This window comes from Chelonoidis abingdonii, chromosome 1 (genome assembly GCF_003597395.2).
Source record: "Chelonoidis abingdonii isolate Lonesome George chromosome 1, CheloAbing_2.0, whole genome shotgun sequence".
NCBI classification, from domain to species: domain Eukaryota; kingdom Metazoa; phylum Chordata; order Testudines; family Testudinidae; genus Chelonoidis; species Chelonoidis abingdonii.
In genome coordinates this window covers 121,433,894-121,445,963 of record NC_133769.1, presented here as the reverse complement: position 1 = coordinate 121,445,963, position 12,070 = coordinate 121,433,894, and the positions used below count along the sequence as shown (strand labels likewise).

At 40.0% G+C, this 12,070-nt stretch overlaps 1 pseudogene; it reads right to left on the bottom strand.

Annotated features, from left to right (window-relative positions):
- Positions 1 to 11,188, bottom strand: LOC116819075 (serine-threonine kinase receptor-associated protein-like; annotated as a pseudogene).
- Between the last annotated feature and the right edge of the window lie 882 nt (positions 11,189 to 12,070).

The following is a 12,070-nucleotide window of genomic DNA, read 5'->3' as shown; positions in this document are numbered from 1 at the left end:
TCAGAGCGCGACTAGGCAATACAACTCTCCATCTGGGCTAAATCTCACACAGTTGAATGGGTACCAAAAGTGTCCTTTGTAAGATTCTATAAGAAAATTAGTTTTTGGCATTAGTGTTAAATTCCAAATTCTTAAGGCAACAAATAATATACAACTAATGAAATTACTGAAGAAAGGGGAAGGAAGGAAAGAAAGAAGGGGTTTTTTTTTGTTTTTTAATACATGCAGTTTCTCAAAAGTTGCACCATGTATCTTCTCAACAGAACAAAGAGTACACAGCTACAGTTGCACCCAGTGAACTTGAATTTTGGTGCCTACAAATGTGCTAGACTGAATTAAAAAAACTGCAGTTGTTAACCAATTGTAAGTCTGTTCCAGGGAAATAACCATTTCCCTTCTTGTATAAAAGCAAGCATGCAACAAAAATAAGACACAGGTATCACGAGTGCACATCAGGCTCTTCCATCCATGCTCCCAACTATATTCCATTATTCTAAAACTAGTAATGGGACTTGAATTGGCAAGAAATTCTAGTGTGCTTCAAAAATAAGAATATTGCTAAATCTTTTGGCGTAAAAACACAGATAAAGCAATGTGGGAAGAAAAAAACATATGCCATTGTCCATACAAGCAAAACGAAATACTTTAAGTAATTTATTTTTTAAAGCAACCAGTGAATGCTACAACTATTTTTTACCCCTATATTCAATTTAGCACTAACTATTTACATCAACACTGAATCTGACGCATGGATTCCTATTGGAGTGGATACCTGCTTATTCCAGGCTGCTCTGAAAACGTTGTGTTAGGTTTGTTGGTGCAGGAGGCTGTGGGCTATATTTTTTAGACTAGTTCAAGTTAACAGCATGCCTTTAAATATGTAACAAATGTGTTCTGAAATAATGAGAGTGCTACATAAACTTCCAAATTTAACCTGAGTACAAGTTATCACAAGATATTGTGAAATCAAATTATAATCTTTACCACATGAAAACTGGAAAACTTACCTAGCTCTTCTCCTGTATTATAGTCATATTTATAAAGTTTAAAGTCTTCACCACCTGCAACAAGAAATTCTTTCTCAGGGTGAAGGGATGCAGAGTTGACTGTAGCAGGAGCTTCAAACGATTTAATCTGCTCTAGACTAGGGAAAAAGTTGTGTTAATACTATACATGTTTTTAAAAAACAGCACTTTAAGCCTGTCAGTCTAGGAAAATATGATGCTGTTCCTACAAATCATAGCTTTCTTAAAAATGCCATTTCCAGTATAAATCTTAAGATGGTAAATTCACATTTCACTAAACTAAAGACAAGCTATTACACCTTAACGCTTTGTGACCAATGTCTCACTTATTGTACACACTGTAACAGTTCTCTTGCATGGGCTACTTGTGTTGCATTACAACTTCAGATTTTTACTTTAAGTAAATCATACACAATAAAACTAATTTTGGTTTAATAAGTTATACATGCAAAAATATTTGCTGCCTGATGATACATGCATAGCCAAACAAAGTCATCATATTCTTGTCTGCTGCCCTTGTTCTTCCCTTATTCTCTTCTTTTTCCTTGTCTACAAATTGTTTTGTCTAATTTTGTATAGTAAACTCTTGGACATTGGTACCTTGGTTACTTATTTGCTAGTACAAGAGTCTTAACAGTGAGTTAATGAGTAATTTGTTGGAAAGTTTAACAAAAAGGCTTCTTAAACTGTAAGCTCTGTGAGGAGTTTGTCCACAATTGGGCCCTGATCCTGATTGAGGTATTATATAGAGAAGCCAATACAAATAATAATTCTCAACAAGAGCATTTATTATAAGTACTATACCCATGTATAGCTGTGGCAAATTTATATGCCCATTAGTTTAGATGTGTGTGCTAGTAAGTTTAATTCTAGGGCTGACTGAGTAGTTCAGTCTTCAACCTCAGTCAGACCTTTGCCTCTCTACCACCATTCCGAACAAAGATGCTCATCACTACAAACTGAGGTGGTTTAGTGATACACCCTTTGTGCAATAAGAATTGGATAGAGACCTGCAAACAACTGTTAGCTGGTAATGATGTTCAAGTACTATTTCAGCTAGATTTTTATAGTTAAACTAAAGATGAGGGTCTATGCCCCTTTATTTTGGGGAAAACAAGGGCAGAAAGAAGAAGGGGAAATTTTAGTTTCATTAGCGTGGCAGATCAAAATCCTTTTCCCACAACCCTACTGGCTCAGTGTCACCTGTCGCCCCTCCCATATGCCCTCTACTCCTCTTTATACTTCTGAAGATTTCAAGTTTGAAACGTACGTCTCTGCACTATGAAAAGCAATAGTCCTCCCATAGGTTATCACCAGTATCTCTCCCACAGGAACATACTCCATGCGCTCCACAGACATAAGTGAAACATTATTGCTTTTACTTCAGTCATGGTATTCCGGTCCCAGAAGGCTTGTTGGAAAAAAAAAAAAAAACCACTTAAAAATACTTGAGTAACCACATTACTTTCATTCACATCAATGCAAGGCTTTGGTTCTAGTCATTCTAGTTGTTAATGGTATGCTGAACTACCACAACATGCTTCTTAAAATACAGCTACCTCTGAGCAGATGCAGCAAGGGTTCTGGCTAACAAGCAACACTTTAAGTGATACTTACAACCTGTTTAAACTGCGTCTGGTGGTTTTAAGTCATCACCCAGGGTGATAAGCTTGACAACAATCACCACGGCCCTGAGCCAATCAGTTTCCTGTAATAAAAACACTTTTTTGATCACGACCATCAATAAAAGTGTTTATCACTAGGAAGCTGGATTTGGGGGACCAATGCCTAATACATGACTGTAAACTGTTCAGCTCTAGGGCCTCTGCTAAGCTTTCGCAGAGATAACTAATCAGATATTTCCAGTTAATTACTATTATTTCAAACTTCTGTGAACCCGTCAGTTGTCCTGATGGAGATTAAAGGAGACTGAGGAGGGACTGAATGGCAGAGTTGACCCAACCCCATTCCAAGACCTCTCTACTACTCTGCACTCAACATCACATCAGACGAAGTTCTAGGAGAATGAGTGAGAGTGAAAAACACCTGCGGTCACAGCAGCAGTAGTATAAATTCGCCCAAGCTTGCCGGAGTGTTCTTAGCTATAGGGGGGGAAAAAAAAAAAAAAAAGAAATGCTCTTCCTTTTCCAGTCAGAGGGGCGTGTGGGGGCTTCAAGTTTATCAGACACCTACTAGTCAGACGTGAGCCAAAGAACAGTGATTGGGGTTTAGGACACCTTGAAGAATCCCAGTGCCCCTCCCCTTTTTCACTAGTGTGGCAAGATGGGAATGAGGACGAGCTGTCACCCAGAGCACTGCCTCCAGACAGCCAGAACTTTCCCCATCTTTTATATCAGCTTCTGACTAGTGTAATGCCTTGGTAAACATTTTTTCCAAGCTTGACTATGATGGACATGGTACTAAAGGCCAAGGTTTATTGTTTGACACTATCTCTTCACAGGCCAGAATAAGAGTTTCCTTTCCCAACGCCTCAGTGACAGGACTCATCCCAGTTAAGAATTCATCGCTTCTCTGGGGTTTTTGCCATGAAAAAAGCAGAGGGAAGTGAACTTAAATATAAATTTTAATCAACTGGTATATTGGGGCTTAGTGACAAAAAACATATTTGATAAGATCACATCGAGTAAGCAATATTCTTATCTCAGCTATATACCTTCAATAGTTAAGGACATTAAGAAAGGTCAATATTAAGACCACCTCACCTGGGTTATTAATTAATTAGAGATCCTAATACCACAAATTTCGAAAACACTGCACTATTGACATGTATATACTTAAGTTACGGCAAATATATGAATATCTGAGTTCAAATATAACCAGTTTTTGGTATTATAAACGCAAAGCCACAACTGTACCCAAATACAATTATATGGATGTGAAGAACCAGCATTTTTAAAAAATAATAATAAAAAATGGAAAGTTAGTATTTCTTACCGCGGACATTTTATCAATCAGCTGAAGGATCTGTTTGTCATCACTGCTCCGATAAAGCCTTTTTATACCCGAATGGTAATGTCCATGACCACCTGAGGTTCTTAAGCATTAAAACAAAACATCTTAGTACATGAAATAACAGGGATGATAAAAAAATCTTTAACCGACCTCAAATCCAATGAACCAAACCATTTCACCTTGTTTATAAAAGTCACTCAATAAAATAATTACCATGGTTGTCAATAAACAGTAACATGCATCAAGGATGACATATGCTGTCAAGTTGCTAGGAGTTGTACTTATTTTACCTGAAGTAATCGCAGGTAGTGAGTTACCAACAGGCCCTAGGTTGATACCTGCTTCTTAAGTAGCTTGTCTACACAAAGTTGCCACTAATTTTAACTTCTATGTCTGAATTTAAAGCTAATGAAGTTAAATTAATGCTAACTTCTTACTTCAGGTGAGTCTCAGTTTGAGTCTCAGTTGAGAGAGCAAGTAAATTAGGTAACAGGTGTAAAGCTAAACTTGAAAATGAGCCACTCAAAACCAAAAACGAGTGTCCACACATGATTTTGAACAAGGCCTAACTAAACTGTTTTAAAAAAATCCATTTTAAATTAACCAGCACAACTTTATTGATTAGACAAGCCCCTAAGTCTAGAAACACTTGGAAACGTTACAACGTAGCTTGTTGTTAAACAAAGTTTAACATGTCCCTGAAGCTAAATGCAAGATGCGGGCACAGAGAGCCGGCAAACACACAAAGGCAGGTACCGATTGTGTGCAGAACCGACTCCATCTGAGGGGACATCAACTGTTTAAATGATTGCACATTTTTAAATTCTTTAGCTCACCTTAATAGAAAGCTTCAAATCAGCTAGTGTTGAAAAGATAATAAAGAGGCAATGCAACCTGAAGGATGCTATTGATTCTCAGCACATCCTACAACAGTAATTTAGATCTTCATACCCTATCAACACCACAACCATTAAGAACAGAATTTCAATCTTGATCTTCAAGTATAATTCATGAAATAGATGTTGTATTTCAAGGAAAGTCACTGAATATGTGCAACTCTACAAAATGATGCGTGCAGGATAAGAAAAAAGGACTAACCTGCTTCTGGCTTGCTCAAAGTCATAAATACGCAAACATTTATCTTGTCCACCTGTCAACAGTAATTGCTGTCCTGAAATAGTTAGAGTCATGGCGAGTCAGCTTTTTTATTAAAACTAAAATGTTACTTTACTATGAATATTACAATAGCACTTTTCTAGTAATTCGCTAAAACACCTATTACAATCATTTCAATCAATAGAAATGAAAGGTTCACCTGAACCTCCCCCTGCCAAAGCATAAAGCACATAAAAACAAGGGCAACAGTTACATCCAACTGTTTGACTCTCTGACAAATAAGACGAAGATTTTTCATACCTCAGTAAAATCCACACTTTTGACAATATGCTTGTGAGCCAGTGTGATCAGTTCATCCCCTGAAACAGCATCCCATACTTTGCTGAAAGACAAGAAAGTACAAGTGTGGTTTCATTAGCCAGTACCGACTTTATTACAAGCTAATCTGGCTGTTCTGGTTACAGGGACATTTCCCGGATAACTACCATTATTTCTAACACAGTAATTATGTATAAAAAGGTCTATGATGTTCTGATCATTACTGCATACTAGGGATCACCATTCTGGATAAAGGTGGGTTTCTCAAACAGTTAAAACCCAGTACTGGAAATTATTAGTTTGTGAGAATATTCCCCCCCGCAAAAAAAAAGCCATTTCCTTAATTCTTTTGTACTACCAGCCCATTGCTCCTACCTCTCTTCTCTCTGGAGCAGTTCAGAATTAACAGCACTTGTAGCTTTAGAGGTAGACTGGTACAGTATTCCTACTTAGATCTATATAGACTAAGTGCTCATGAGTGGAATTCACATTTTCACAAAGACTTGCACACATACTTAACTTTCCATACTGCAAGTATCCCCAGTGACATCAAGGTGATGTAAGACTGAGGCTCAAGAATATCCAATATTCATCAATTCACATAACAGCAAGTACTTTGAGTTACATGCTTCTATGCAAAATCTTGGTGGGAAAGTTGTATAGATTACTACCTGACCCATGAGCAAAGGAAAAACGGAGTGTTAAAAGTAGGGAATTAGCAGTGATAGAACAAAATCATTAACTCTGGTATCCCACATAATTGCAACATAATTAAGAATTATGAAGGATACCTGAATTGTCTGTGCAGGCCACTATATGCTATTAATCTGGCTGTTCATCCATAAAATAGGGCAGTTATCCAACTTGACAGTATTAACTACCATTCCTCTCCTTGGATCGTTATCCTGTTGTGGTGGAGAGGCTTGTGTGTCCCAATGACTCTCAGAACTACGTCATCCGGAGTTGTGTACTCTTGGTAGGGCCACCCTTGCTGAACAGTTCTGAGGGGAGGTTCCAGACAAAGAGGGCAGAACAGGTATTTTTCGAGGACCTGTCAGTTCTCAGCAGCTGTGAAGGCGGGTAAGGGCTGCAGCAAGACTGAGACCTCCGGTTGTCTCAAACTTCCCTGCCACCAGCTCCAGGGCTCCTTGTTGTCAAGTTTTGTGAGGTTGCCACTTGTGCACTGACTCACGTTAAAAGATTTCACACATAGGCCTCTGCCAATGGTGTTAACATCTCCCATTAAGAAAGTCCCATGGCAATGGATGAGTAGTGGCGGGGGGGGGGGAGGGAAGAGGGACAAGCAGTGATCTCTGGGAGTCCCTAGTCACTAATCTGCATGCAAGTGGCAGCCATGTGTTGGTAATCTTGCGCTTGGACTTGTGAGACAGAAGCACAATTTGACAGCTGCGGCCATTACTGAGCAGTCCTTCTCAGGATTCCTTCTGCTTACCATGAATGGGGAATGGACTAGGAAAAGTGCACTAAACATAGGCTCTCCCAACCCCTCTCCCCACGCTAGATTATTCTACCTACAGTCAGAACAGAAGAAGCAAAGTAATGAAGTTCACCCTTGGAATGTTCACACCCTCTCATGGATTTCCTGAGCAGTGACTGTCCTGAAAGAAGTGCCATGACAGCTAGCGAACTTGCAGGATATGACATCGAAATTGCTGCCCACAATGAGAGCCGTCTGGAAAATGAAGGTGTCATAAACAGATGGTTACGGGTTATTGTCTCTTTTACCTGTAAAGGGTTAAGAAACTCAGTGAACCTGGCTGACACCTGACCAGAGGACCAATAGGGGGACAAGATACTTTCAAATCTTGGTGGAGGGAAGTCTTTGTTTGTGCTTTTTTTTTGTGTTTGTTTGTGTTCGCTCTTGGGCTAAGAGGACCAGATACTACACCTCCAGGCCAATCTTTTGAATCAGTCTTTCATGTTTCAAATTGTATACTAATGCCAGGCAGGCAGTATAGTCCTTTATGTTTGTTTCTTTACTTGTATAATGTGTCTTTTTGCTGGAAAGGATTTTATCTCTGTTTGCTGTAATTGAACTAAGGCTGGGGCAGGGGAAGGTCCTCTAGATCCTCTATAACGCATGAGTACCCTGTAAAGCATTTTCCATCCCTGATTTTCAGAGAGATAACTTTTACTTTTTTTCTCTCTTATAAAAGCTTCTTTGTAAGAAACTGATTGATTTTCCTGTTTTAAAATCCAAGGGATGAGTCTGCAACTCATCAGGGATGGTGGGAGGAAAGAGGGGTGGTTGAGTCATTCTCTTGTTTTAAAGATCCAGATTGTTTGGATTGTGTGAAGCTCTCAAGGCACCAGGGAGGGGAAAGTCTAGGGGGAAAAGGAGGAGGATGGTTAATTTCTCTTGTTTTAAGAGCCCAAGGGTTTGGGTCTGGGTCTCCCCACGGAAGGTTTTGGGGGATAGAAAGTGTGCCAGACACTAAAATGTCTGGCTGTGGCAGCGTACCAAACCTAAGCGAGTAATTAAGCTTAGAATGTTAATGCAGTCCCATTTTCTGTACTCAAGTTCAAAGGGCGGAAAAAAACCTTGACAGAGGCTTACTGAAGAAGATGGCAATTGGCAACATCTTCTTTTTGAAACGAAAGTCATCTGAAGAGGCACATATTCATAGAGGTTAGTTTTTCGACCAAAAACAAGAATTCATCAGCGTTTTTTTTTTTTTAAATCTCATGGGTATTACGAATGTCTGAAGACTCTTCCTTTAAGCTTAGTAACAACCAGTATGCCACGGTCATCAGTGCATACGCTCTCACACTTGAGATGAAAACAACAAGGACAGGTTCTATTGTGCTCTGGATGTAGTCCGACTGACACAGCAAAGAAACAACAAGCTCATCCTAGGGATGACTTAATGCGAGTTGTGGGCACATCCCTAAATCTGGAAACAACCATTTGGGAAAGAAGTGAGGTGGGGCAAGTCTACTCTATGGCATCCTTCTCAGCTAAAATGTTGTGAAGCATGATTTGCTTATCACAATACCATCTTTAGATATAGGCACAAATATCAGAACCACTTGTAAAACACCCACATTTCAGGCACTGGAATCTTTTTTTTTACCACGTATCATCAGGGCATATGATCACACTGAGGTGTCCATATTAAACGAGCCATGAGAGGTATGGATGACTGCCAGACAGCATCACATTATGAACATTGCGGCTTCACCACACGCCGTAAACAACAAAAGATGCAGAAGAGATTTGGCACTGTGGCAACTTCAAAACCACACTAGTTGTAAGACCCTTCAGCAAGCCTCTGAGAACCTCTCATATCTGCCCAACGACTCAATTGATATCCAACAACACTGAGGTGTTCAAGACCATTATTCACAAGGGCTCAAGAGACTGTACTTCACTCACCCCATTAAATTAGTTTATGAAATCAGGAATTTAGCACTTATCATCAGAAGAAAAGTGTAGAGAATGCCATTACACTTTTGGCAAAATGAACTGCAAAAATGAGAGAGACACTTAATATAGGCTTAAAGCTGTGGTTCAAAGGATGCTGCGCGAGACATCAAAGAACTCAGTGGCAACAGGCAAATCCAGGAGAATCCGGAGTTCGTGTTATCATCACCTGATATGAAGCTTTTTCAAGCAAATCTCAGGACAGCTCCACCTTTCTTAAGGACAATGGAGCCATAAGCAATGTTGGAAGGAGCACTTTAAAACTATTGAACGCAAATCTGAAGTCTCAGCTTCACCATCAATGTCATTTAGCATCTAGTAACAGATACCGCTGTGCAGACCTTCCCCCCCATCTTCTGAGGAAGTCTGGGTGCCGTTACTCAGACTAGCACAACAAGGCCATGCCCCAGACAGTGTCCCTGATGAAGGTCTTCAAATTGGCGGATAGCACTCATGTAAAACTTCATCAACTTCTCTGTTAGAATATTGAGTTAATGACGACACATTCCCTACTAAGATGCTAATTATTATGACCATTTTAAGGAAGGGGACATCAACTGTGACAAGAATTACTAAGGCATTGCACTCGTATCCTTTGCCGGAAGACCCTGCTGCTTACTTTTTGACCCATTTCTCCCCTCTTGTCTGAAGATGGCTTTGAATCCTGTGGTTTCAGGACTGTCTCAGGCACCACCACATGATTTTTGTGCACAACGGTCCAGAAAAGTAGACTACGAATTACCGCAGCCATTATTATGGCATTTACTGACCTAAGCTACTAGGCCTCATGCATTCCATCATGTGAGCATTATGCAAGGTGTTCGATACTAGGTTCAGCTTGTCCATGACAGTTCATTTGCATTCTCAGGCTACTTCACCATGGTCCCCCCATTGACCCACCATCTTCTTATCTGGCGCTGATAACGTGACCCAGTCATCATTGTACTGGTTGTTAGCTGGGCTGTTACTGCCCTAAATCTTTTTCCAGCTATCTTGCATTAATCTTTTTTCCTTCTTGTACTGTCTTTCTGCTGGAACGGATACTGCGATCACATGGATTATAAGGCCAGCTCTTCCTTGCCAGCAGTCTTCAATTCTAAAACGTAAATCAGAAGGACTGTTTATTACATGCACTCTTCAGTTATGCTGATGATCAGTGTTTTCTCTCACGCACACAATGCTGACTTGCAATCCACTCCAGGTCTTCTCTACTCACGCCACTGGTGACTTCTTCCCCCCACATTAAGCAGATGCACTACAAGGGTGGTCCTCCACCAGCCTGCCCCACAACAAGTTGCCCCCTTCTCTGACAAATTGTCGTCGGCGGTGACTACTTCCCTTATCTTGGTAGCCATCTCTTCCAGACAGCCAATTTCAATGTGGAGTTTGAACACAGGACATGTTGTGCCAGAGCATCCTTTGAAAAGTTGCTTCATCATGTCTTTATTGGCAGAGATCTGCAGATGAAAACTAAGATCCTGGTCTACAAAACAGTAGTCATCCCTACTCTTCTTTACGTGTATGAGACATGGATGACATACCAAAGCCATTTGGAGTGATACCACCAGCACTGCGTTAGGAAGATTCTCCGTATCAGATGGGAAGATCATTGCACCAAATGCCAGCGTTCTCTCTGCAGCTACCACCACCAGTGTTGAGTCGAAGATTATGAAAAAGCAACTTCACTGGGCTGGTCATTGTGTGCAGATGGCTGATACTTGTCTTCTGAAGCAAGTCCTCTTTTCTCAACTTAAGTCACGGTACAGAATTTGTGGAGGGACAGAGGAAATGTTACAATGACACCCTGAAAGCATATCTTGAGAGTCACTGACCCCATGAATTGAGAAGAGTTGGCTGGCACTAGACTGCAATGGTGTTGCATCATACATCAAGCCTCAGCCTGTTTTGAGCAAAGTGATTTTCTTCAAGAGGCTGAGGAACAGTGGAGAAGGAAGGAAAGCGTACAGTACCCCAGTCAGCAGTTGTGCTCTCTCCAAGCAACCACCTGTCATATATGTGGTAAAACCTGTTGAGCATGGATGGGACTCCTCTGCCATCTTAAGTCTCCTAAAACCATAATTGCTTTAACACCTCAATTCAGAAAAATATGGTATCACAAGATGAAACCACACCACAGTGAAATTTCAGTATTAATCATTACTTACGCTGTAAAATCTGCAGCTGCTGTAGCTGCTTTAGTGGCATCCCTGTTCAGAGTGGCACCCCAGACAGCACCTTTATGACCTAGAAATGTTCCAATCCAGTCACCCGTGTCACCCTGGCGTAGCATAGGTTTACCATCTAGGCAAAAAACAAAGATTAATTTTCAGATAAATCAGCTTTATTTTGCTTAATAGCAAGCATAGTTCTAATGAAACAGTTCCAGTTATGCTACTGTGTAACAAAAAAGAAAACACCAGAGCTCTTTGACAATGAAAATGTGACATACCTTTGAAACAATATATTTTGTGACCAATTTAATTAGAGATGCAGCTTTAAGTTTGTATCTGTTCGTATAGGGACTAACTCTTGCTATGTATCTAACAAAATGGTGCCATAATTTTGGCTGGGGCCTTTAGACACTACTGTAATACAAATAATACCATTTTTTTGTGTTCTGGTTCATTTACTAATTAGTAGTTTTCTGTCACCCTGTTAACAGCGCTGTACTTGTTTTAGTTTCAACATATTAGCACCTGCTTTTGATGCCAACACTGCTTACAAAAAGTTTCATTTTAAAATTGCCTGATATATAGATTACTTTTCAGATACATAAAGCAGTTGTAAAAATAAACAGAATTAGAAAGTGGCATTGTAGACAGACAAATACAACCAAGACTCAGTAAAAGGTCCAAGAGGGCCTTTTATAGAAGGGGTATGTAGAGAAATAAAATGTGCATGCATGTATTTGGTGAGAGGGTGGCATCTTTATGAGGTTTGAAAGAAAGCCCAGCTGGAAAGGGATATGAGCATGAAGAAAAGTCAATTCGGTGCTGCTAATATACTGTAATACTAGCACTCTAAGTCTAATTATGAGCCAGTTCATTTATTTGAAAAAACATCTTATTTTATAATCAGCTACCACCTAGAAAGTGCAGAGGTTGAAGTGGGCTGGGCTCACAGCAATTTGCAGAACTGCTATTTTCACCAGGCGGTGGTGCCTAATTTCAGAATTTAAAAAATCCACTACCAA